General features: G+C 39.0%; 1 protein-coding gene across 2 annotated transcripts in view; it reads left to right on the top strand.

The window, feature by feature from the left end:
• LOC131668420 (signal peptidase complex catalytic subunit SEC11C) overlaps nucleotides 1–27,479 on the top strand; it is a 232,152-nt gene that overhangs the window by 203,548 nt on the left and 1,125 nt on the right. The window lies entirely within an intron of this gene.

Raw genomic sequence — 27,479 nt, forward strand, 5'->3', positions numbered from 1 at the left:
CCCTGTCAGCCCAGGTCCGGTCGCTTCATTTATTCGTAGAAACACTTTCAAAGTTAACGCCAAGTCGCCACGTTCCGAAAGTGATCGAAATTGTTATTTAAAAATGAAATCCTGATGATATCAGGCCCGCTCCGGTCTGCTCAAACTGTTTTACAAGAACAATTTCTACCGGCGCACCGCGAAAAATGCAAATTTTCCCGCCGGGTTACGCGGCAAAGAAAAAGATGTCGGGTATGAAGATTTCGCGCACCTAAGCACATGCTGGCTAACCCACCTAATCCTGGGAAAAGTAACTTTAGTCGTTTGTTATTTCTTGAAACAATTGAATTTTACACCATAAGCGAGTTATCCCAGCTGAAACACATACCTCTTATCCACCTACCCCTAACCTATCTAACCCCCACCCTTATAAACCACCCTTACCGAACCACATGCGGGCTAACCTTATATAAATAGCGACAAATAAATGTATTTCTTGAATAACATTCATGTTGCATAACAATATGTCCCAAGTATTACAAATTTATATGTAATAATTATTATTTTCTTTTCATTATAAATAAAAAAAAGATAAAAATAATTAATAACGGCTTATAAATATAAGATTTGAGACTAAAATAACTTATAAATAATTATTAACTATTTTGTTTTTGCGAAATTAATAGTAATAAACGGCATATACGAGGGTGGTCCGATAAGTACTTAGCCTACAAAAGAAAAACGAAAATTTTGGAAAAGTGGCGTTTTATTTTTCAACATAGTCTCCTTTTAGTTCGATACACTTGGCCCAGCGACGCTCCAACTTCTTTAACCCGTCTGAAAAATACGTTTCCTCGAGGTCTGAAGAGTAGGTTTCCGTGGCAGCGATAACCTCCTCATTCGACTCAAATTTCTGCCCGGCGAGTGACTGTTTCAAGTTTGGAAACAAAAAGAAGTCGCACGGGGCTAAATCTGGAGAATACGGTGGATGAGGCAGCAGTTCGTAGCCTAATTCGACCAATTTGGCCATGGCGACGGCGGAGGTGTGAGCCGGTGCGTTGTCATGGTGGAAGAGCACTTTTTTCTTCGCCGAATGGGGCCGTTTTATCTGCAATTCGACGTCGAATCGGCCCAATAATTCTGCATAGTACAGCCCTGTGACCGTTTCGCCCTTCTTCAGGTAGTCGATGTAGATCACACCTTGTGAATCCGAGAAAACGGTGGCCATCACCTTTCCGGCCGATTAGGCAGTCTTCGCCTTCTTCGGAGCACTTTCGCCGGGTAAAGTCCTCTGTTTTAACTGTTCCTTGGTCTCTGGTGTATACCAGTGGATCCATGTTTCGTCGACTGTCACGAAACGACGCAGAAACTCCTTCGGATTGCGCTTAAACAGCGTCTGACATTGCTCTGAAGTTGTCTCACAGTTACGCTTGTAACTTTTTGATGAATTGTATGTTCTGAGTTAAAATTCAAAATTCTGTCAGTTTGTGTTGTTTTCCTAAACCAGTCAAATTCTAATTTGTTATTATTTCTGATTAATTTTAAGACAAGAAATGGAATAAAATTATTCTTTTCAATTTCAAACATAAATTGTAGTCTATTATGATAAGAATTGAACGTCTCGATAACTAAATCAATTTTATCTTTCGGAACGCATATCAAAGTATCATCAACATATCTGTAATAGAAAACAGGACTAATTTAATATTCATTTCGCAACACGCTCAAGCAATGTTTCTCTAGGTCTTCCATAACAATATCAGCAAGTAAAGGAGAGATAGATGAGCCCATCGGGCTTCCAAATATTTGTTTATAATAAATTTTGTTGAATACAAAATATGTTCATTATATTAAAATTGTATGCCTTTCCGAATCTCTTCTATTGGAAACTCACAATTTGTAATTTGTTCATAACGTTTGTCCAATCCTTCTAAGACTAAATCACACGATATGTTTGTGAATAAGGAACTTACATCTAATGATATGAAAACATGATCGTTTGGAATAAAAATATCTTTCAATTTCTGTTTTACCTGTCCATTGTTTAAAATGTGAGAGTTAGGTTTCTTTATAACTGTTTTAATTGCACTATATAAGAATTTTGCTAATTTGTGAGTAGGGCTATTAATTTTTGAAATTATTGTACGTAGTGGTACGTTTTCTTTATCGAGCACAGAATGCCTGCACTTATTCAACCGGGTTAGAGACAGCTTAATACCGAGGATGTTAATAAATCGTGCAATGTAACTAAAAATCACTGGATAGTTAAAGCTCGCAATGGACATCTACGATTCATCTTAAAGTTTTTTTCTTATACAATAAATCTTCAGCATGTAAAGAGTTTTAATACTTTTTGTCACATAGCTGGAGCTATTTTAAATAGATATCGTCCCGTCATTACCATGCAAGATGCAGATGTTGATTATACTCGAGAATTTATTCATGGGTCGCGATTTTCGAACGTTATCCAAACCAAAATAGAGGTGAACAACTCAATACGAAGAAACGCTCAATGGCTATGGCTTGATGAAAGCATAGTAGATTTATTGGTACTCTACCTTAATTACTTAAAAGATTTGACTGTTGGGATTTCATGTAAAGCTTTCGTCTTTGTACATACAAGACAAATCGATACCAGATAATGGACATCTAATTGGATCGTATTTTTTTGAGGGAATGTCAATAGGGCAAATTTTTTACAATTTTTACAAAATGAACTCATGGACTACTCGGAATAGTTGATCTTCAAAACAGAATGAGAATGTAGATGCAGTTAGATGCGCACTGCCAGTGAAATGTTAGAGTTTACCAGAACATTATATTCAATGGTCGCGGTGGACCACTTACATGGCCACTACGATCTCTCAACTTGACATTTCCTAACTTTTAGTTATAGGGATACTTGAATAATATCATTTATAACCAATTAACGACTCGAGAAGACATGATGGATAGGATCAGGATCGCATGTCGGAACATACCACAGGATGTATTACTGAGAACAATAGATGATTTTCATAGAAGAATAAAATTATACATTCAACGAGATGGAAATATTTTCGAACAATTACTGTAAATTATTTCTCTATATAATTAACAATCAATCTTAAAATTTAATGTAAAATAAAAAGAAAACGTAAAATACTTCAATAATTTGTTTTCTTAACTGATGACCTTGAATAAACGAGGCAAAACGGGCCTCCAAGATCAAAGACAAGGTCATGAGGTTATTTCTCTCTTCAAGTTTGGCAACTTTTATTTCGTGAAACCTTACCTTTACTCTGTTCATCGGATGGAAAGATTAAAAAAATAAAACTGCCTTCAACATGACCTTGGAGGTCACCCAGACCTCATGGTGTTAACTCATTTGAAAGTAAATATTCCCGTTCTTTCCGAATGCAGGGTTAAAAATCGGGTTCCTATTTAAAAAAACAAAGACGACCTTTAAATGATCTTGAACATGACCACGAAGGTAAAAAGCAAAGTCATTGGAATATGACACTCACAAAATTGAGAAAATTTCGCCTGAAATATTTTCTGCTAACACCTATAGTTTCCGTTATATTGTACTAGGAAAATTAAAATGGTCCACCCTACATAACATTGACTAAGAGAAACAGTATACACAATCAATAAATCGAACTATTATCCTACCACTCAAACGTGATCTCTAACATGAAAGGAATTGTGTACCATCTGACAAGTTTACTAACAATAATCATAAGATCAAAGATTGCAATGTGTTCCTATGAAACAGACCAAAAATAATTTAAGACGTACAACCCACAAGATTGTTAATAAAGATATTATAAAGTATAAATTCGTAAAACAACTTCACAATAATTTCACAACAAAAATGAATAAACAATTATGCATGAGACATTTCAATAGCAAACGTGACTTTTACTGCATACAGTGTCCTTATGTTCTTTGATTCTTGGGTTATTTAGATTACTAGGTTATCTGGGTTATTGTTGATCAGTAAACTATACGTAGGTTGATCTATCGTGGATTTTAGAATCCAAGGGCTCTTGGAGTGGCTTAGAGATTGAGATGGGGTTAACTTGGCGTCGTTGTGAAACGTCCAGTATTCTTGAGGTTAACCTGAATTTGGGTTAAGGCTTCCAAGTTTCTTGGAACTCAGGATTTGAGGTTAAGTTGTCGCGGGTGTAAGGTCTGCTGTGTGCATAAATTTAATGTTAACCTATCTTGTCAGTTAGCGTTTGGTACTTAAGGAGAGCAGACCTATTAAAACTCTGCTCTACCCGAAAAGATATAGTATTAGCAAATAAAGTGTTATTTCCGTTTCAAATTCATTAACGGTACCTCAAAACAAAAAAAAGCAACGCTCGACATTAGGAATGCTTTTAACTCGGCCAGGTGGAGGGATATCTTGGAGGCGCTGAAAAGCAACTTCGGGATCCCACCATACCTGCTTCGGGTTATGGAGGATTACCTAAAAAACAGATGGATAACTTACGAGACGATGGAAGGACAAGTAACGAGGCAGGTCACCTCTGGGGTGGAACAGAGGTCGATACTGGGATCTGACTTCTAGAATGGTTTATACGATAGCTTGCGAGTTATCCTTGTGGCCTACGCTGATGACGTGGTGACGGTGTTTACGGAGAGGTCCCCCGAGCTGGCGCAGCTGATGTTGAACGAGAACATTAGACGAGTTGGACGATGGATGACAGACCACGGACTATAACTCGCAACAGAAAAGACGCAACTGATGTTTCTCATGAGAAGACGCATACCGACGATACGACACATGAGGGTGGGGACATACGAGATGGAGATCAAGAGGGAAGTCAAGTACCTTGAGGTAACCCTCAATATATACGAAGATGATCTTCTGGCCTCATATACAGAAGACAACCCGGAAAGTGGCAGAGAGGATAGCATCCTTGAGTCGCCTGATGGAAAATACGATGGAACCGAGATCGGGGAATCGACAACTGTTAATGTCGACAGCTCACTCGATCCTTCTATATGGTGTGGAAATATAGGTAGACTCCCTGAAGACAAAGAAATACTGTAAGATGGTGATGATGGTACAGATACAGGGCGTATTGCGAATCACTTGCTCCTACCGAACAATTTCTGAGCAGGCTATTTTGGTGGTAGCTCGCGTAATACCCGTGGATCTCTTGGCCTTTGAACGTAAAATTATCTACGGGAGTAGCGCGGACATAAGACGAAAGAACGCGACGATCACCGAGCGTGACAGGAAAATTGACATCTGGTAAGGCCGATGGATAGAAGAATGAGGTGGTAACTGGAGGAGACGACTGATACGAGACTTGAGGCTGTGGCTCGGAAGGAAATTTGTCGATGTAAATTTTTACGTCACTCAGTTCTTAACGGGTCACGGGTACTTCCAACGTTACCTTCACAATATGAACAGACTACGAACACCCGACTGTAAGTACTGTGAACATGAACGAGACGGCGCGGAACACACGTTTTTCGCGTGTGACCACTGGACAAGACTCAGACAGGAACTAGAAACAACGGTCGGCAGCATCACCCCCGATAACATTGTGGCGGTGATGCTGCATGAACCCGAATGGTGGCGCTTAATCGCTACCTATACGGAAACTGTACTGGGCCATAAGAACGCGGACGACTGCCTGACAGATAACTGAACAGATGGAGTGACACGATATAACGAGATACGGAGTAACGACACGAATGGACGAACACAGACAGAATCTCCAGTCAGAAGTAATATCAACATAGTCCCTGGCTGGGAGAAGGACATGAAAGAGGTGGCGGCTTAGTGGGTAGGCCTGTTTTTTTACGGAGAGTCCCACATAATTCCTTAGTCTGCAATACTAAGAGGAATCCGCAAAAAGGATTCCGCAACTTCTTGTAAAAATAAATTATTATTTTTAATAATAATAATAATAATAATAATAATAATAATAATAATAATAATAATAATAATAATAATGGACAACTAATATTACAAATGGACTGGAACTAGAGTTTGAGAGACAATTGCCTAACGTAACCGTACCTTTGGCGATACCATCTCAAGGGCAGACAGACTTAGACCAAGCGGAGCAATGTACAAAAGATTTTGATAAATTTCTGTAGTATATTTGCGAAGCGGAAATACCAAAGAAACAATACAAATCGGACAAACGACAGATTTACTGTTGATCGCAAGAGATTACTTAAGTTAGTAGAGAATGACACCAACTACGTAAGCAGGCATAAATGCAAAAGGGAAGACAATACGGAGCCCACTTGTGTAAATACAAACTTGCTAGAGACCAACTTAGACTGATGATGAACGACTCCTAATGACATTTTGGAGGGGATTGTATGATAAAGAAGATACAGACTCTTGGGGAAGGAATACAATATTGTGACATGATGGAGAGAATCATTATCATCACTCCGGAGTCTGATGGTGCACCCGGCTAACTGCTGCTAATTATCGTCTTTAAATAACTCGACGTACTGCAGCTGTACAACAGCTGTTTGATGGCCGTTCGAGTGTTTGTCGGGTCGTAGAAAAGCACCCGTATGATTCTTATTCTGAAAGGAAAAGGAGACCCAAAAGATTGAGCTGCTGTTGCTCACAAGAAAACGGATTGAAACTATGATGACCAATGACTATTAGCACGAAATGTATATCAAGTAATCATCAAGTTGCTAGGGAAAATTAAGTTGCTAGGGAAAATTCTCGATATGAAATAGATATAATATAAATATATTCACATATACGTAACGTATCATCTAAAACAGCACAGACGACAAAGGTTTCAAGTGGACTCATGAGTGTTACCCACTTGATCATGTATGGGCGGAGTGAGAGTTACGAATCGGGCAAAAGCTTTGACGAACTTACAACGAATCGGGGTGTTAAGAATCACGTACTCGTACCAAATGGTATCTAAGAACGCGATCTTTACAATCGCCGGCGTAATTCCAATCGATCTTCTTGCGTTCGAGAGGAAACAAATATACATATGATGCGAGGACGTTGAGAAGGTTGACGCCTTGACACAAGAACGTACGAGAACAAGAATGACAGACAAACTTAACAAAATAAGAACGTTGAACATAGAGACTAATACCGGTGGTTAAACCTTAAAAAGTAAAGAGTACTTCCGAGAGTACCTCTGTGGAATGAACAAGGTAATGACACCGGACTTTATTGACGAGCAACACGCCTGGGATATTTTTTTGTGTAACCACTGGACTGAACAGCGACTAATACTCGAAAGTACTAGATTTAATAATGATACCGAATGTGACAAAACTGATGAGAGCAGACGTTAACACTTGGATAAACACCGCAACATACGTTGGAACTATATTACGAGGTTAAAAAGTGGATCAATGAATTGATAATTGAGTTATAAAGAGAATAAATGAATAACGGAAATATATATGCAAAGACTGCGCATAGGACAGCTGCCTAGTTCGAAGTAATGTGATAAGCGGTACCGAGCTAGTTTCGGGTAAACAAGGAGGTATGTGAACGTAACATACTGTCTTGATTCCCTTATGATTTGATTAAATGAAAAATTTTGTACTGATGGATCGATGAAGGAGGTATGTGTTTAGTGGGTAGGCCCGGCCGCTGTCGCCGATTCCAACAATCGATGCTCTCGCAGGTGGGAATCAGTCAAACTAAAAAAGATTCATAGCCTTCTAGGAAAGAAATAATAATAATAATAATAATAATAATAATAATAATAATAATAATAATAATAATAATAATAATAATAATAATAATAATAATAATAATAACAATAACAATTATAATAATGATCTAATGATAACAATGATAATATCTTCTTTATTTTTTGTGAAGTCTGTGAATGTCTTTTACGCACGAAGTGTGAGGCTCGACGGCAACTGCCATTCCTACTCACTAAACATATAAACACATCTTCCCGTACGCCCGACAACAGTCCGGAACTGTTATACACATTACTTCAGAGTAGGCGGCTGTCTGTGCGTCTCCAGAAAAATGCATTCTTTCCAGTTATTCTATTTCTTATTCACTCGTCTTCATTCACCCTCCTTTTCGCTCAGATATTCAAACATCCATCCGTTTTTTTTTGCTTCTCAGCACGTTCACCACGTATTTTGCGATTAGTCGCCAGCTGTCTGCGTTCATCGTCATCCGTGTCATCGCATGTTTTGGCGTAGTCGTTCCTATCCTGTCTCCAATTGTAGTCGTTGCTCTGTCCAACGGTCACATACGAAAAACGTGTGCTCCGCGTTATCTTGAGCCCAACCACAGTACTTCCACTCGGGCAAACCAAGTCTATTCATCGTGTAGAGCTACTTACAGAAGTATCCGTGTCTGGAAAGGAATTGGATTAGGTAGAAATCCACCTCACCAAATTTCCTCTCCTTCCACGGATAAATCTGTAGTATAAGTCTTCTCGTCCACCGTGCCATTGTGTTCGTTGGCCATCTGCCTTGCCATAACCGTAGGGTTTTCGTTCGTTTCTCTGTCATAGTGTCAGCTCTCCCCGTTGTAGTACTACGGCCGAGAACTCGCCTGCGAGTAAATCGATGGGAATAACTCCCGCGATTACTAAGGTCGCAGCACCTGAAACCGTCCGGTACGCGCACGCGATTCTTAACGCTCCAACCCTCTGAACTCGGTTGAGCGTTTTCGCCCATCTCTGAATCTTTAAGTCAGCCCACACCTCTGCCTCGTATAGAACGATAGAGTATATTACGCTCATCAGTAATTTCCGTATATTAGGAATTGGTCTGTTGGTATTGGCCATAAGTCTACTTATCTTTGTCTTTGTCTTTTCAGCTGCTTTAGTGGTCACATCATGTATATGGGGCCAGAAGCTTAGCTTTGTATCCAAGGTTACCTCTAGGTACTTGACCTCACTCCTAGTCACCACGTGTTCGGTCCAACCGTCATCGGAATTAACGTGTCTATTCTTTTTCTAGTGAGCAGCCGTAACTCGGTCTTATGTAGTGCTAGTTGCAGTTCGTGTTCTGTCATCCATTCGTTCACTCATCTCATCACCTGGTTCTGTTTGAGCTGAACTAAGTGTGCGTCGTGGGCGACTATCACCGCAGCAACATCGTCCGCATAAGCTACAACACTCCTGTCGGAAGGCATGTCCAGTTCAATAAGCCATCGTATACTACGTTCCATATGTCAGGGCCATAATGGATTTTTGGATAACCTCCACGGTAATTCGCCTAGTACATTCCCTGTCTTGCATTTCGTACGTTAGCATGCGGTCTCGGAAGTAGCCCCTCAAAACCCGGAGAAGATAGGCAAGCACCCGGAACGTCGTTTCTAACTTATCCAAAATATCCACGCACCTTACCAAATTAAAGGCATTGCTTACGTCTAATAACGCCACCAGAACCAGTGGTCGAGCCACGTAACAAAAGCCTCTCGTTCCAGTAAAAACGTCAATGACCCGCTGTATCGCTCCGATGGTCGAGAGCCCCCTCCAAAATTTGTACTGTCGGTCAAACAAGTCACCCTCGTCTCGTATTGCTTGTGTCAGTCTTGATCTAAGCAGCATCTCGTACAATTTCCCAGCTGTGTTGAGCAGGCCGAGGGGTCTGTACGAGGACGGAGAGTCCAGGTCGCCCTTTCCTTTCGGAATAAGGACCAGTGTAGTCGTCTTCACCATTGTACATGTCTAAAAGTATACTTGGTCGTTGCACATCAACGAACCGGAGCACCTTCCTCGGCACGCCATCAGGGCCTGGAGCCTTTTTCGGCTTTAATTTTGACATAGCCGTAAGAAGTTCTCCCTCGGTGAAAAAAGGGCACTCGATCTGTGTCGAGACTTCGATTTCTACTGTTCGTTCTGGGTGTGATTTAAAGAGACTAGCAACGATATCCTCCATACGTCGCTCGTTCAATGACACGGGCGTACGAGTCACTATTTTATACTCAGCATCCCAAGAGTCCGAGTCCACCTCGTCGATCAACTCTGTTCATTTTTGTCTCTTATTGTTATTGATAGCGGATCTCAGCAGCCTTTTCGCAGCTTTGTGTTGCTCCAAAGCTACGGATCTGTCTCTTGTATTCTTTGTCCTTAGAGCTGCTCTTCTGTGTCGAAGACATCTGCGCCTGGGTTTCGCGATCTCAGATGTCCAGTACACGTTGCGTTTGTTTGTCGCTTATCGTATCCTTAGCATTGAGGCCTCGCACAATCGTCGAAGAAGGTTGTCTTCTCATCAGTCGCTTCCACCTTGCCGTTGTTTGTCATTTCCCGTATCGTCTTCTGGATAGGAGGATTCGCATTCATTAGCTGTCTCATCAACTTCTTTTTGTCAAAGCACCTAATATTCCACCGGAGAGATCGCCGACTCCCTCTACCCTTTGTCTGTCTGTCACCGTCTATGGTAAAGGTGATGTACTGAAGATCGCTGGCTGTGTAGCCCTTGATCACCCGCCATCCTTCTATCCTTGTCGAAATCCTGTCGGAGGCCAGAGTCACGTCCGGTGTCGTGTTCCCGTATACCCCGGTCGTCTGTATGTTGGTGTGGTTCTTCCATTAACCACTGTTAGTTTCAGCCTTGCGTCCATCTCCAGCAGCAGTATGCCTTGTCCGTTCGTCACGGGTACACCTCACTCAATTGCCCTCGCGTTGAAGTCGCCCACCAAGATGGCGTTACAACCAAAGATGTCTCGGATGGCGCCCTCAATGCCGTTCAATTTATCCCTGAATTCGCGGGCACCACAGTTTGAAGTCAGATAAACTCTGACATAAGTGACAGCGTCAATCCTTGCCCAAACGTGATTCACCCCAATCGCGTACGTCGTGGTGTTCGTTACGCTTTCGCCGCGTACCCAGACCAAGCTGCTAACGAACCACGACGGTCCTGCCATGTCTCTGTGTTGTTCGGTGATGACAAGTGCGTCTGTGTTATACTCCTGTACTATCTGAGGAAGCAGTGCATATACCACAGTTCTCCTGTTTAGATTACGTTGAAGTATTTTCACCGTCATTGTGTCGTTCATTTTCTCACGTCTGAGGGTGCTGCTCTGAAGGCTGCACACAAGCCAGAACCGGAGATATACGTCAGATCTTGGTTTGGGCTTCCTGTGCAAAGGAAACACGCTGGAGAGTTATGATACTCCTTTTTCCCGTGTTCCTTCTGACTGCATTGCCAAGCAGCACTCGTGAGGGTCCGGTCCTTTGCAGTCCTTTTTCAGATGTCCGAATCCGAGATATCGGTGGCACCTTGCGACGCGCAATCTAGGTCGAACACGGCAGTTAACCTACCCGATTTTAAGGCGAACCTTCATAAAAAGATCCGATGCCTCTCGTACGTCGAACTTACAAACCGCTACAGCCTGCCCTCGATGGTTTTCGCTAGACATGCACGCTGCGATCAATTTTATTTTTTGACTTTCGGTTGATCGCGTCCGCGATCTCGTCTGCAGTCATGACTAGGTCCAAGAATTCAAGTTTCACCCTAGGAGTCAAGTCCTTTATCGTTCCTGTCTGTCTAATAACGTTCTGTATGGTGGTCTGGAAGTCTTTCTGGTCTTCGTCTTTTTCCAGCTGGAAAATTACCGCACTGTCATTGATCTTCCTAATAGTACAGACTTTGCTCTTGTACTCTGTGTTAATCATTTTCTGTCCGATGGTTTGTATAATATTAGGTCTTCCCGTCCATCGGTCTGATCAAAACTGCCCCTCGTTTGGATCACCTATTTAGGCGGCTTGGTTGCCGGCTTTAGGGTTTGTCAGGTCTCAGGTTGTCCTCCTTACCGGGGCTTGGAGGGTAACCCTTGTCCCTCAGGCGTAGGGGTCTGTCTCGTCTTTTTTCGTTTCGTTTGTGGGATGACCTCAATACTTGCAATCGTCCGCCGCAGTGTCTGATTCACCTAGTTCAAACAGCCCGACTTACACTGCCTCGCGTATCTCACACATTTCGTTCGTGACCATACGGCTAATGTTTTTCTGGACATTCATTTTCTCCGTCATCTTATCAAGAACGTTGTTGATCGTTGCGAATTGCTCACGCTGTTTGACCTCTGCAGCGTCCCAAGATTGTGGAGATCTTATTCCAATGTTTGTCTGACAAGCCACATTCCGCGTTCCCTTGTCCAAGGTCGTCTGTCCGGTGACTATCGTGAGGACATCGTCTGAATTGGTGGTCTACGTTTTTGTTGTGCTAGGTTGCACTTGGAACTGTTATAAGTCCGCGGTGTTTTGTGCAGGTGACACTGTAATGCCTGAAATATTTTCTGTTGTACTGCCCATTTTTTTTGTTCTTCTATAGTTTGTTTTAAAAGCGTCATGTAGTGGTCAGATGTAAATCATCGTGATTGATGAGACCAATGATCCGTCTTCGATCCCCCATTTCCAGAGCGCTTCGATACTCCAGTGACTCCGGAAACGTTCTTAGCCCCCACCTCCCGCAGCATGAAACCCACGTTGGCCCGCGTGTTTATGTTTATAGGGCGCGCGCGTCAATATCATGCATCGCCAGTTCATTTACAATCCTTTGTTCGCGACGTTCGTTTGCTTGCACGCTACCAATTTTCTTATAATCGCCGGTACGAGGGGAGAGCAATCAAGCGTGGTCGTTTATCAAAAATAGCGACGTAAAGCTGGCTAGCTTACCTTAAATGTACGGCTGCACTATCAGGGGGAAACGAATCAGTATCGCCTCTCGTATCTCAGATTGCCGCTTTTCTATCTCGAGCAAGTGTTTGTTTTGGTGGGTGGAGGGGTTCTACAAACTCGTGGTTGGCCTACGATGGCGCAGTCACTTCCCACTTCAAACGACAATAACAACGGCAATTAACTATTTACTCGCTTCCATACTCTTTTGAAAACGTTCGTGATTGACTTTGGCTCTTCTCTGCTTCCTGATGCTCGGATGGCTAATCCTCGACTGGTTCTTTCACCTTCGCGCGCGTTCCGTCCCGTATCGTACCGAGTTCCCGTTTTCCGTTTTCCCCGACCTGTAGGTGCTGCCCTCGTAGGCGACCGCGTAATCGAGACGATAGCACAAGCCAGACGTTTACCGTCACAATATATATATATATATATATATATATATATATATATATATATATAATTGGCAACCCTGTTTTTACCCCTGATATTATCGTATGGATCGCTAAGAAAAACATGTGTGCAACATTTTTTGATACTCTACAAGTCTGCAATGTTTAATGAAATCGGACACCTCCCAGTCTTTCCTTGTCAGATAATCTAAGAAATCTTATTTGAGTGCTGTTCAATTCCCTCACTGATGTTTGTCATCTGTAAACTTAACAAACATCGATTTGCTCAATTTACTTTAGCCGATTTAATCATAGACTTTTTCGAATCCCTTATTCCCTTGCGCTCTGTTACTATTTCATCCAAATAAAAGCGTTGGGTGTACTTTGGACTACTAAAATTAATGGAATCATATGATAGAGCTTACAACATAGCAAAGTTCATACCTACTCCATCTTATCTTATGGTCTACAAATCACTAAGGTCTAGTGTTAAAAATCACCGCTTGCAAATAATATATTAAATTAAATTTAAGGGAAAAAACTAACCCGATAATAAATGGTAGAAGGGTTCACTCTCTAGGCCTTTCGAAATCTACTCCTTTTCGTTTTTTCTCAGATAATGCTTTGAATACTCACTTTGCAATTATAGTTAATGCTCTTTCTCCTTTGCAAAAAACTTTTCTTGATCAAATCTTTGTTTTCTCGCCCATAACCAAAGGTCAACATCATATCCTAGCTTTCAAATTCTCTAGCATTACTTCACCCGATGTCAACAGTGCTTTGTCCCAAGATATCTCTAAAGACCGTGGCCTCTCTAGTATATTAGTTGCCATACTAAAAGTCGGTAAAGAGAGTATCATTCCATGTTTGACATATTTATTTAAGAATTTACTTAAGTATTTTCCTATCTCTCTATATATGCACCTTAATTGTTTCCCTAGTCAAATAAAACTCTTCGTCGTCCATTTTCACTACTTGCATCATTACTATGCTCTCCGAATCGTGCAAGTTACTAGAACGCATTCTCCACTTTTAACTCTCCAACTTCTTTCAAGCAAATGATGTTTTGGTTCCCCGCCAGGCTGATTTTCGCCAAAGTCATAATACTCAAACTGCTCTTCTAAGAGTACTTAACGATATTCGTTCTACCATTACAAGTCACGATTTACCATTCTTATTCTTTTCGATTTTCAAAGACCTTCGACTCCAATTCAAACCATACTATTTCACAAGCTCAGGGAGTTTCACATCGACAATATGGTAATTACAAGTAACACTACCCAAGTGTTAATCGCCGGTCATCCTTTAACTTTCAGATTACTTTTATCACATGTATACAAGATACTGTAAATCATTTTTAGCGACCTGTTTCACTTTGGATTCAGTAAATAGTTATTTATTGTCTTAACCCATTAAAGCTCAATCCCATCGATCTTACGCCATGTTATCGACCAGGAAATTCATGCATAGATCGAAGATACCGTATGTTATGTTTATGGACGTTGTAAATATGAATCCGGACTCAAAATTCAAAACTGATGAATACAAAATTAAATGTCGGTTTGTTTATAAGAAAATGTCCTAAAAACCTGTTTTTCACGTTATTGTTTTTTTTCTCAAAAATTATAAAGTTGAGCATAAAGTTCTAAAGGCAAAGATATCTTATATCACAGTCCGACAAGATTTTTGCACAAGCAAACCATACATGGTTCCCCGAAGAATTTTTGGCGCTGAAACCGAATTCGGCCTCAGAATTTCTCTAACACGTCAGGATTTTGAGATATCCTAGCCTAAAAGTGCGAAAATAGCGATTTTTACCTATATTTGAGGTTATGTAGCACCACGACATTTTCTATACACAAAAAACTATAAATGACATCTTAAAGTAGAAGCCTTTCTTTCTTAAAGTAGTCCTTTCAAATGCCGTTGAGTTTGCTCAAATAGCTTATTTTTTCTTTGAGATTTTGTATTTTAAAGTTTTTCGATTTCATAAATATTGTACCTCTCAGAACATACTCGTACAACTTTGAAAGTTTTGACGTCGAGTTTTATGTCAAACGACTTCAATCAACTACTGTTCTGCAAGAAAATTAAGATATATATCATAGGCAGACTAACCTACCTTTAACCTAAATTATATCATTCCGACAAATCCTTACAACCCTTAAAAACCACCCCTGCCAACCCTCAAACAGGCTAACCTACCTACGATAAATCTGGGTAGAGCGAGTTTAATCGACTGCTTTTCTATGAGGAACCTACGATCTCAACCACAGATAGGCTTATCTGTTTTCTCCTTGACGTACTCTATCTCCAGATACCCTTACAACCCTCATAAACCGCCCTACCAACCCCCAAGCATGCTAACCTACCTAACGCTAGTTAGAACGAGTTTAATCAATTGCTTTTCTATGAGTAATGTAAAATCTCAACCTGATAGGCTTACCTGTTGTCTCCTTGATGTACTCTATCCTCAGAAAACCCTACAACCCTCAGAAACCCCCTCTACCAACCCCCAAGCAAAGTAACCCACCTAACCCTTGGTAGAGCGAATTTAATCAACTGCTTTTCTGTAAAAAAATGAATATCTCATTGACATTGTCTCTGATATACCCCTCCTCAGGTAGGGGTGGTTTATAAGGGCTGTAAGGGTTCGTGGGGATGACATAATTTAGGTTGAAGTTGGGTTAGCCTGTCCATGGTATATATCTTAATTTCGTTGTAGAACAGTAATTGATTAAAGACACTTGACACAAAATTCGACGTCGAAACGTTCAAAGCTATATGTTCTGAAAGATACTACAATATTAATATATAATATAATATTATTATATAATATTATATATTATTATATAATATTATTAATATATAATATAATATAATATTATTAATATATAATATAATGTAATATTATTAATATATAATATAATATAATATTATATAATATTATTATATAATACAAAAGAAAGTACAATATTCATGAAATGAAAAACTTTGAAATTTAATATCTCAAAGTAAAAATAAGCAAACTGAGCAAATTCAACGGCATTTAAAAGGACTAGACTGCTTATTTAATATGTCGTTTGTAGTTTTTTACGTGTAGATAATGTCGTGGTGCTACATAACCTCAAATATAGGTAAAAATCGCTATTTTCACACTTTTAGATCAAGATATCTCAAAATCCTGACGTACTGGAGCAATTCTAAGGCCGGATTTGGTTTCAGCGCCAAAAATTCTTTGTGAAATCATATATGGTTTACTTGTGCAAAAAATTAAGGTATTTTTCTAGGACTGTGTAATTTGTCAACGAACTCTCTTGAAATTTTTTACATTTAAAGAAATTTTTTTTGAAATTTTCATATTTCACTCATACGCGATGAATAAATAAAATCTTTGTACCCATTTAATTTAATTAGTTTTTAACATTATCATGTTCCTATCTTTTCAACGTGTCAAAAATCGAATATACAAATACAGTTTAAATTTATTGGTTTTCAAGTTTTGTTTAATCAATGAGATAAGCATATTGAATATAATATACTTATACATTTTTTCCAATTATCTTACATAAGTAATACAATAATGTGGTAGTTTCCGGATGAGAAAAATGATTTACACAGATGGATTTTGTACACCAAGCACATCACATGATTGCATTCTTTCTACAAAAGTCATAAATATTTGAATAGTTATTGAAGGAGTAATCAACTGGTGTGTCATATTTCGATGATTTTTGCAACATGTAACCACATTTGTACCAGGCATACCTGATCATATTTACAAATCGAGAAGATGAAAATTGATTATAAGCTAACTAATGAAGTTTAAGAATGTTATTTCTCAAATGCAAATTAATGTTGTAGCCATGCGTAATAATCAAATCGGAAAAATGTTTTATATAGTTTTTGTAAGGACGAAAAAAGTATACATCACATAGTTGAATGAATCCAGTGGATACAGCAGGGATCTTCAATATTTTTAATTTTTTATTGCCTTTATCAACGTGTTTCAGTTTTTCTTCTGTTTGTCCGGTCTACGAATCCCAGCAAAGAACTGATTCATTTCCAGCAATTCGAAGATAACTATCTTGAAATCATATTGATGTTAGATCTGCGGTCATTTTTCCAGATGAAGAAGCTAGTACATGTACGAGGTGTGTTCAAAAAATAACGAGAATTTTCGTTTTATGAAAAAAATATTTATTTATTCATCTACATTAATGTTGTCGCCTTCAAAGTAGTCCCCTTCGGATACAATACACTTATGCCAACGCTTTTTCCAATCCTCGAAACACTTTTGAAACTCGATCTTTGTAATAGCTTTTAGCTCTTTCAGCGATTCGCTTTTAATGTCATCTATGCTTGTAAAACGACGGCCTTTTAATGTTCTCTTTATTTTTGGAAATAGAAAAAAGTCACATGAAGCCATATCTGGCGAATATGGAGGCTGAGGCATCGTTACAGTTTCGTTTTTGGCCAAAAATTCACGAACAAGCAATGAAGTGTGAGCAGGCGCATTATCGTGGTGCAAAAGCCATGAATTGTTTTGCCACAAATCCGGGCGTTTTTTTCGGATTGCTTCACGCAAACGACGTTGAACTTGTAGGTAGTACTGCTTATTGATTGTTTGACCTTGTGGCAAGAATTCATAATGCACTATGCCATTAAAATCGAAGAACACAGTGAGCATAACCTTCACATTCGACCGTACTTGTCGAGCCTTTTTCGGTCTTGGCGATCCAGAATGCCTCCACTGGGACGATTGAGCCTTAGTTTCGACATCATATCCGTAAACCCATGTTTCGTCACCTGTTATAACACGTTTTAGTAGTTCTGCATCGTTATTGACTTCATTTAGCGACTCCTGAGCAACTTCCATTCGCCGCTGTTTTTGTTCGAAATTCAACAATTTTGGAACGAATTTTGCTGCCACACGTTTCATACCCAAAACATTCGAAAAAATTTGATGGCGTGAGCCAACTGATATGCCAACATCATCAGCGACTTCTCTGATTGTGATTCGGCGATCGTTCATAACCATTTCTTTCACTTTTTTCACGTTTTCATCGGTTGTTGATGTGCTTGGGCGTCCGGGTCGTTCGTCATCTTCAACGTTTTCGTGGCGATCTTGGAAACGCTTATACCACTCATAAATCCTTGCTTTACTCATAGCAGACTCACTATATGCCTTTGTTAACATTTGACAAACTTTACTACACTTTATTTCATTTTTTACGCAAAATTTAATACAAATTCTTTGATCCATTTTTTTTCACAAACGAAAATCGCCGAGCTCGAAAAACACGTCTAACGTTAGCGGCTGCCACTTAAAAAGTAAGCAATGAATATTGCTGAAAATTTTATCGTACTTCAGGGGCATGTGTACCAACATAATAAAAAAAATTTTATACAAGCGGACTCTCCAAACCCGCGAAATTTAAAAATTCTCGTTACTTTTTGAACACACCTCGTATATTATCCGTTTTTTTCCTTTTTTTCTCTACTATTGGTCCAAAACGACCATTAGTTTCTTGCAAAACAATTAATAATGGAGCCTTTAATTCTCTATTAGCAGATATAATAGGATGGATGGTATAAGTGTGTTAAATAATCGATGATTGTGCCAAGCATTCACTTTCATAGTTCCTTTAAATATTAAAGTTCGTCCTGTATAACATTCTAAACTAATACGAGACTGATCGGTATTATAACTATTTTGATTACCAAATTTTACGATTTTCGACCTAACTTTTGTAACAAAATTATTTGCTTGTTGAATAAGCTCTCTTTTATTAGTTAGTTGTGCTTGCGTTACAAATTTATTGATTTTTCTGGATACAATACCATACCTCGTTTTGAAGTTGTGTATATATTTTGGAGAAGCTTTAAACAGTTTTTCAGATAGTAGCACATTGTCTCTTGCTTCGATGGCCCACCTTTTAATATCTATATCATGAACACATACTGATTTTTCAATTGCATTTTGTAAGTTTTCCAATATTTGTTTTCAAATCTCAGGCAGTTTTTCGAGCCTACTTCCTCCTTCGCTAATTTGCTTTTCCCATCTGTACAATTGCTGGACACGTTTCACTAAATTAAATGTATGTTGCACCCTGAAATAAAAATCAACAGGTCTGTTTTTATTACTACGTCAAAAATTAATTGCATTCATTTTGTATTCTAGATCTATGCATATTTTTCTAGATTTGTTGCCAAATTTTACATCAATATAATCATCTTCAAACTCTTCTTCAACCATTAAATGCTCAGGAACTTTATTTTCGATCGAAAACGTTTAAGTATTGTAACTTTCTACAAACAGATCTGCGTCAATAGCTTCTTTTATTAAATTTTCTAAATTATTTAAAAATTTGTTTTAATCAACTGTCATAATACTATCCTACATCAAAGATTTAGCGCTGAGTGAAGTGATATGCCGACGCAAGCAATGTAAGTGCGGCACATCTGCACGTTTTCCACGGCAAAGAAACCCGATGAACGGCCTTGCGGGAGATATCACGTCAACGGAAACAAGAACAATCTGCTATGCGACAGATCGCGATTCCAAAAACTGCCACCACCAAGATTACAAATAATAAAAATTACAAATAATAAATTTATATTACAAATAATAAAAAAATAAAGCCTACGAGGAATTCCTTCCTATATAATATACAAAATGACCTTCCGTAAAAATCCTCACCGAAATCCTAGCTACAAAATTAATACGATTTACAAGTTCATTGTATGTAAATGAGATCGAAAGCCTAGACGGGTGAGTCCCTCCAGGCTTTGTGAGAGGTAGAAAACGTGGCAGAGCCATCCCCAAGACATGGCGGTATTAGTGTACTATCCTGTGACGTTATCACGAAAAATAACAAACAAACCTCTGACTAACAAATGTTTGAGTCTATGACCCCACAACTAACTCTCGTGAAGAACTAGCAGAGTCTAACCATCAGGATACCCAGACTGGCAGCGTCAAAATACGCAATCGGGATCGCCATGGGGGCAACAACCCACATAAGAGCACCAACATCCCCGTAAACGCTAGAAAGAAAATTACGAGAACTAGCCCTCGCGCTCTTACCGGTTAACCAAAGACAGGTGGAGGGTTAAATGAAACAGACCATAACCAAGACAGAATTGGCACCTGTTGACCAACAGCGTGAGCGCTTTTGGTTAAGTGTTAAGTTAGGACCAGGACATGGAGGTCCATTACTTCGCAGAGACCACTACGTAAGAGATAACCTGACGTGCTATCACATGCGAACCTTTGGAGGAACTGTGCTGGCTACTGGAGTGAGCTGACTGTGAGTAACATGGAGCTTGGACTATTAACACAAGGCGATCGGTTAAAACCGGAACACCTGAACCCGTCGCCGTGTTAGGTCCATCGCAAATTAGATAATTAAGGTCATCATTCCGCGTTGCAGATAAGATACGCCGAGAGAATCAAGAGGTTAACCAACAATTAACCGTAAACCGAGATCGGACCGCGTGGTATCGTTACCACGTCATCGGTGGATTGGTTACCGGATATTGAACGCCCCCCTCTGCCGTTTCCAGGTTTTTGTAGGACTGCAGCAGCGAAGACCTTCTGACTAGGGCCTGGTGCTGATTTAATGATAATAAACGAGTTGTTTGTAATTGAGCTTTTCACTTACTATCGTAGAATTCATTCAAGGATCCGTATTCAACCAATCCGTAGTCGATTAATAGTTTTCACATTATTTACTTTATCCCTATCTGAGAAAAGAGGCTACCAATTGAGTAACTACCGGACGCCATTGGTAGTTCGGCACGAGAAAGAGAGATTTGATTGATGAATTGAGAGAGAAAGAAAGAGAGAGAGTACATCCGTTGTTATTTTTTAAATAACTATAAAATATAATTAGAACTCTCTGTTTAAGTGGCAATAGACTTTAAAAAATACTTTAAGAAATTATAAAATCAATAGTAAGAAAAATGAATTAGAAATTATGAATTAATTGTTCTATTGATTGTATACAAATATTAACGTTCCGATTAATATCATTAACGATATTAATAATATTAAGTAGGAGTCTGAATCATGTTATTATAAATCAGTTATATGTTCTCATACCTATATAAACAAGTTCTAATATCGTATAGCAATTTATTTTTTTTACATTTTTTCACAATTTTATTAATACTGCTTAGTGATTTTTTGTTTTAATACTGTGGCAGGGAATTTCGGGGGGTTTGACCGCGCTCCGAGTTCGTCCGCCACAAGGCCTGTTTGGCTCTACCCCCGATTATTTAGGGCGCCAGACCGTCGGCTGATTACGGCGATCGTCGGGGGTAAGGCCAGTAGGGTTACGCGTATCCCGGTCTGCCTAACGGCGACTGCGCAGAGTAAGCAGATGGGGGGATACGCGTTGTATCCGTGCTTCAGGCCTTTGGTGTCCAACTTTCCTTCGATTTCTCCTTGACTAGGGTACGCCCGCAGCTCAGATGATGACTCCTTAAGTCAGGTCGTGAGGACGTTCGAAATCGCGCGTATTTTACCTAACGAATAATCCGAAAATATAGCGAATTAATGAAACCCGTATGTAACCGCTCGCGGCTGAAAATCGCTAGCATGCAACAGGGGTATGTTATCCAGTAAATTATATATATAAATATAAAGATAATTAATCGTTTTATTGATGCATTAAAATTTTTCACATACGAGGTCGGAATAAATATAGTCGGTAAAATTCTGAGTTTATCCCTAAAAATTTAAGTTAATCCCTAAGTTAATCCCTAAAAATGCAATTTAATCGATTCCTAAAATGGCGGAAAGGTCAGCGCGAGTAACAAATCGTAATTTTCTTTTATAAGACCTAACGCTCAAATTCGGTTTGCGAAATGGCGGAAAGGTCAGCACAACTAATTAGTCAAAACAATTTAATTCAATTGAACCTACGTTTGTACTAAGTAACTAATGAAAGGTCAGCGCGAATACTAAATTGCAATTTTCTTTTATAAGACGAACACTTAATAAGAGTTGGCGAAAGGTCAGCGCGAACTCTAAGTCGCGATTTTCTCTCGTAACCGAACACTTAATAGAAGTTGACGAAAGGTCAGCGCGAACACTAAGTCGCGATTTTCTCTCGTAACCGAACACTCAATTTAATTTTCACGGAATGGCGAACAGGTCAGCACGATCCGGTAGGCACCGGCGTCGACGGATCCACGCGTCGCGACGACCTACGGCACTGAACTATTGATCCCCGCACTCCGCGATTAATTAAAAATGAGCGGCATTTTGCCTACTTACGAATTTTCCTTGCGGTACTGGCAAACAAAATTAGCAACAGGGAGTCTAAGAGGCGTCTAGCGCTAAAGGTTCGACAGCGAAAAATTAGCTAACAGAGGCTCCTTCTCTCTAGATATCCAATGGTGAAATATCTGAGGCGTCTAGCGCTAATAATATGATAGCGAGATTAGCTGATAGAGAGAGGCTCCTTCCTTGCGGATATCCAGTGGCAAAATGGACGAGAATCGGCTTCTCGCGGTCAAAGATCGTTTCTCTTCTCCTCTTTCCGAGAAGAAATGTTATTATTGGTCGGTATGCTAATTCGGATATCGGTAGCGCCCTCCGAATTTTTATCATTGGTCCGTATGTAAATTAGAATAATACAGCGCCCTCCTTAACTCTCCCACTTTCATCGTTATTTACTCTCTCTCACCCTCCACTAAGGTATCTATCATTAATTGTCGGAAAAGATCTACCCCTACTCTTATCTATTCGTCTATGCGGACGGAAATCAAATTTTATTCTAATTTGCCTACTGGTCGTGACGTCACTAGCGAATTTTGTCAGATGTTCGAATTCGGTTAGTTAAATTATCATTTAAACCTAAAGGGGTAGTTGTCGCTCGCCATCATAATAGGGGTGTCGGTCGCGTGCGAATTTTACAATTCTATATTTGTTTCGTGTTCATCATTTTCAATTTATAATTTTAATTTTAATATCGGAGATACGTATATAATATACGCCGTTTCATTTGTAGCGCCCTCATCTTCGCATTTACATATTATTCTATTATTTTATATCGTCTGTCTCGCTCGCTCTTGTTTCGTCTATTTCGCTCGCTCTGTCTCGCTCGCTCTTGTTTAGTCTGCTTCGCTCGCTCTGTCTCGCTCGCTCTGTCTCAGTCTGTCTCGCTCGCTCGCTCTCAGTCTATATCGGCGCTTCAAGATGGCCGCTCAGTTTCTCGCGCGTACGTCTCGTGTCCTTGCGCCGGTTGTTGGAGCGCCTCCTGGGGCGCTCCCGTGTCGGTTCTGTGGTGTTGTTCCGGGTGTTTGTGTGTGTGGTCGCTGATTTTCGTGTGTGTGGCGCTCAGGATGTCGCCGATGGTGTTCGGCAGCCCGACACAGCTGATTGCCGGCTGCCACTTCATCGGCGATTTTCTGCTTGCCCCAGGAGTGTCAGTGCCTCGTGAGTGTTCGTGTTAGTGTCTGGGAGTGTAACGGATCTGCATGTGTCATCAACATGCATCTCCGTTGCATTTCCCAGTCAGGTTTTGCATTTTTCTTTTGCCGGCCGGCAACACGTGGTCGGGAGTGTCTGTGAGTGAGTGTGTGCGTGCGCTCTCTTTTTCTGTGGTGCGCTCCTTTTTTTTCTGCTCTTTGAGCATCCGTCGGATCGCGTTGGGCAAGTTTGTTTCGCCCATATCTCCGGCGTGGTCATTCGGACATGGAATAGAATAATTGTTCGGTATAGGGCGTGTTTAGCTTTATTTTAAACAACCGGTTACGGGGCGGCAAGGGATGGGGATGGCCTTTCCGAGGTGTTGCAAATAATGCAGCACTCAGGAAAGGCCTTGTAATGTGCCACATTACAATACAAATAATTAATTTTGTATCTGTTTCCTCGTTGATATTTATTTGTAATACTAATTATTGTTGTTTGTTAGAGAAAACTACTCATAGTACAAGTTGAATTTTGTCCTATTTTTGTGAATAATCGGGTAATAAGCGCATTCATTCAGTCGTTATCCGTAGAACTGATTCTATGAAAGTCGAAGCTCTTCATGCACTGCGCATAAGCATACGGCGTATAAATCTTAATTTCTTAATTCTCTTTCTCGTGATATTTTCAACTTTATTAACCTAATCAACAAAACAATAGTGTATCTCTGTTTTTGATTTTAATGTATATATTAGTGCACACTTGCTATAATCATCAATAAAAGTTATAAAATATTAAGAACCATCAAAACGCACTTTCTTATGCGGCCCGTTCAAATCAGTATGTACTATTTCCAAAATTTAATGTGCTCGACTTCTATTATTTTTAAATGATAAATTATGCATTTTATTTTTAATACATGTGCCACATTTCAAAAATTTTCTAAAATTTCCGGTATTTCATCTACTCGTTTATCTTTGCACATCTTTTCTGAATATTTAAAATTGAAGTGACCCAAAATCTTGTGATATCTTTCCTTTTGTGTTATATTATTTTCATTTTCTTGATATTGTAACATTCTTCTCCGTTAAAATAACGAATTATTTTATACAATCCGCGCTCTTTGTTAGCTACTGCAATTAGCTTATTTTGCTTATTATAAATTTTCGAAGAATTTTCAACAGAAATAATTATGTACTTGTTCATTATTTTTCCAACACTTAGAAAATTTTATCCATTTCCTTAACATAAAATACATTGGATATTTTGTTTTATTAGTAGTTCCATTTACGTCAAAATAAGTTACAATACTATCGACTTTCGTTCCTTTTAAAATTCTACCATCACCAACTTTTACATTTATTGGTTCATTTAAAATTACTGACTCGCAAAGGTAAGAGTCATCATTTATTATTTGGTCTGTACATCCACTGTCTAATATCAAATCCATTATATTTTCTTCATATTTATAAATTTCCGCAACGCTTTCACTTTTACGTTTTACCTGTGTTAAGAATGTATCCGTAATAACTTGATCGTTGATGTTTTCGCCGTACTTGGCATCATGTTATCCAGCTGCTTTGTATTGTTGTTGATTTCCTCTTCTTCTGCTTCTATAGTAGTGGTCTCGTTGTTTACTTTTGCCTCCGTGACGACGAAAACGCTGCGACTGCTTTTGATAATATGGATTTCGTCCACCTCCTTGCCAGTGTCTTCCACCTCTTCTACCGTTTCCTCGGGTCGAAGAGGTCCAAAGATTTTAAAAATCCTTCTTTAAATATCCCGATTTTCTACAGTCGTAACAAATTTTTTTTCCATCTTGTTCGGCGAGGAATGCACTACTCTTTTTCTTCACATTTTCATTCGTGTTCCGACTATCTCACATACTTATTTTCGCTTTCAAAAATTCGCAATTTCGATCCGCTTCATTTATTGCATCAACTAAGTCTCCGATATAACTTACTAAGTCTAGAAGTGTTCTCAGTATATAATTCAGCTTTTCTCGCTCGTCAACTTTTTCATCAGCATTTTTTAGTTCGTTTATAGTTTTTACGAATCCTGTGAAAAACGACTTTGAATATTCAAAATCTTTCAATTTAATTTTATCTTACTTGTTTCTTATATATATCCGTAACGCCGATGATTCTTTCAAGTACATCTGATCGAGTTTCTTGATTATATCTTGATTCGTTTCTTGATCGCTCACAAATTCTATTTGATCTGTAATACAACAATAGATATAATTCATTGCTTTCAAATTCTTATCGACCCATGCTGCTTGACTTTCAGTGGTCTGTTTTTCTCTTCTTCCATATGCTGTAATTCTTACCATCAAAAATCTGAGATTTCATATTATCGTTACTTGCCATTTTGTCTTCTTTTTTTATTTTCTAATGCTTTTTATATTATCTGCTTGTTAGCCTTCCTTAAATCATCTGTTTTCAGGTCGTTATAAACTTCAACTTCATTATATCCTTTCAAAATTTCAGTTAATCTCGCTTTCGGTGCTGTCTTAGCTTCTTGTTTTTTTCTAGTGTTTTTGGACACTCTTCTAAGATCATTAATGTTAACAAAGTTTAACACTGTTTCTATTCTGAATTTGCATACGTAGTCAATTAATTCTTCTTTTGAAATTGTATAAGTCTGTCCAGGACTTTACCATTGTACATACCAGTATTTGTCTTCAATACTCATCAAGTTGCTTTCCTCAGTGCTTGCTTGAACTTGTTACTTGTCCTTGTCACTTTTTAACCATAGAAACTTTCTTTGTAATCACGCTCTGCTACCATGTTGAAATAAAGTATGAGTAAAAGGAATTATTAATTCTTATAGGTGTTTAATATATTTGAAGAGTGACATTACAGACATAACACTAAAATTAGACGCTTGACTTCGGAGCTTTTATATCCGATAATTTCTGAGTTGTAATTACACAGCTCAGCACTTACCAAAATTTCAAAGAGTTCATCGTACTGCTAAGCTATGCATTCTGTACCGTGCATTGTACTGCTGAGCCCAACATAAATTTATTTCATATTCTAACAGGATTCCTTAATTTTTTTGGCTAGTGTATATGGGTATTTGTGTGTGTGTGTGTGTGTGTGTGTGTGTGTGTGTGTGTGTGTGTGTGTGTGTGTGTGTGTGTGTGTGTGTGTGTGTGTGTGTGTGTGTGTGTGTGTGTGTGTGTGTGTGTGTGTGTGTGTGTGTGTGTGTGTGTGTGTGTGTGTGTGTGTGTGTGTGTGTGTGTGTGTGTGAAATGTATGTAGATGTTGTATCATATAGATGTTTGATTCAAATGTTAATTTTTATCTATGCTTACATTAACTTATAACTAATCACAATTTACCATGCACTGATAATTTTTTTATATATAAGTGTACATCAGTTGCACGGCTCAAACGCGACTGGTATGCCTAATGTGGCTACTTGTCTCATAATATTTCCGAGTTACCCCATTACACTGTAAAAGATGTATAGCGCATTCGCTATCTTTTTCATATTGGGAAGGGTAGCATTCAATCAGTATCAAACAACGACAGTGTACAGAGAGGTGATGATCTTCTTGTTTTTCAGGACCGAAGAATTTATATTTTGCAGATGCAATAGAACTGCCTTTATTATAGTTATAGTGTATCACTGCAAACTGAACATCGATTGATTAATGCTCGATGCTAATTAGTTTCATCTGGTCCACTCAACTTAAGCAGCTGCGGTAAACAATGAGAATTGTCGTAGGTGGGGTAATTCGGCAAGCATGTGCGGTGCTTTGCCGTTTGACCGTGAAACAAGAGTTATAGATCAAAACAGTTTTTATTTTTAGTTAATTAATGTATTTATGTCCAAGTCTATCTTAGGTGCCGTTAGTTCGTATCACAAACTAACGATTGGTCTATAAATGATTTTCTTTTAAAACAAAATTTTTTTCTGTTTCATTCGCAACTTTGATCAATCTGGATGTTACCTCCAAGATTTATTTTTTTATTTTCGAAAAGATTTTTGAGAACGACCTAACAAACGATATAGAAAAAAGTTGTTGCTTTTTCGATGAACTATCTAATGACGTAAATATTTTATTGTTTACCT

Source organism: Phymastichus coffea, unplaced genomic scaffold (assembly GCF_024137745.1).
Source record: "Phymastichus coffea isolate CEN01 unplaced genomic scaffold, Cenicafe_Pcof_1.1 PCOF00006, whole genome shotgun sequence".
In the NCBI taxonomy this organism is placed as follows: domain Eukaryota; kingdom Metazoa; phylum Arthropoda; class Insecta; order Hymenoptera; family Eulophidae; genus Phymastichus; species Phymastichus coffea.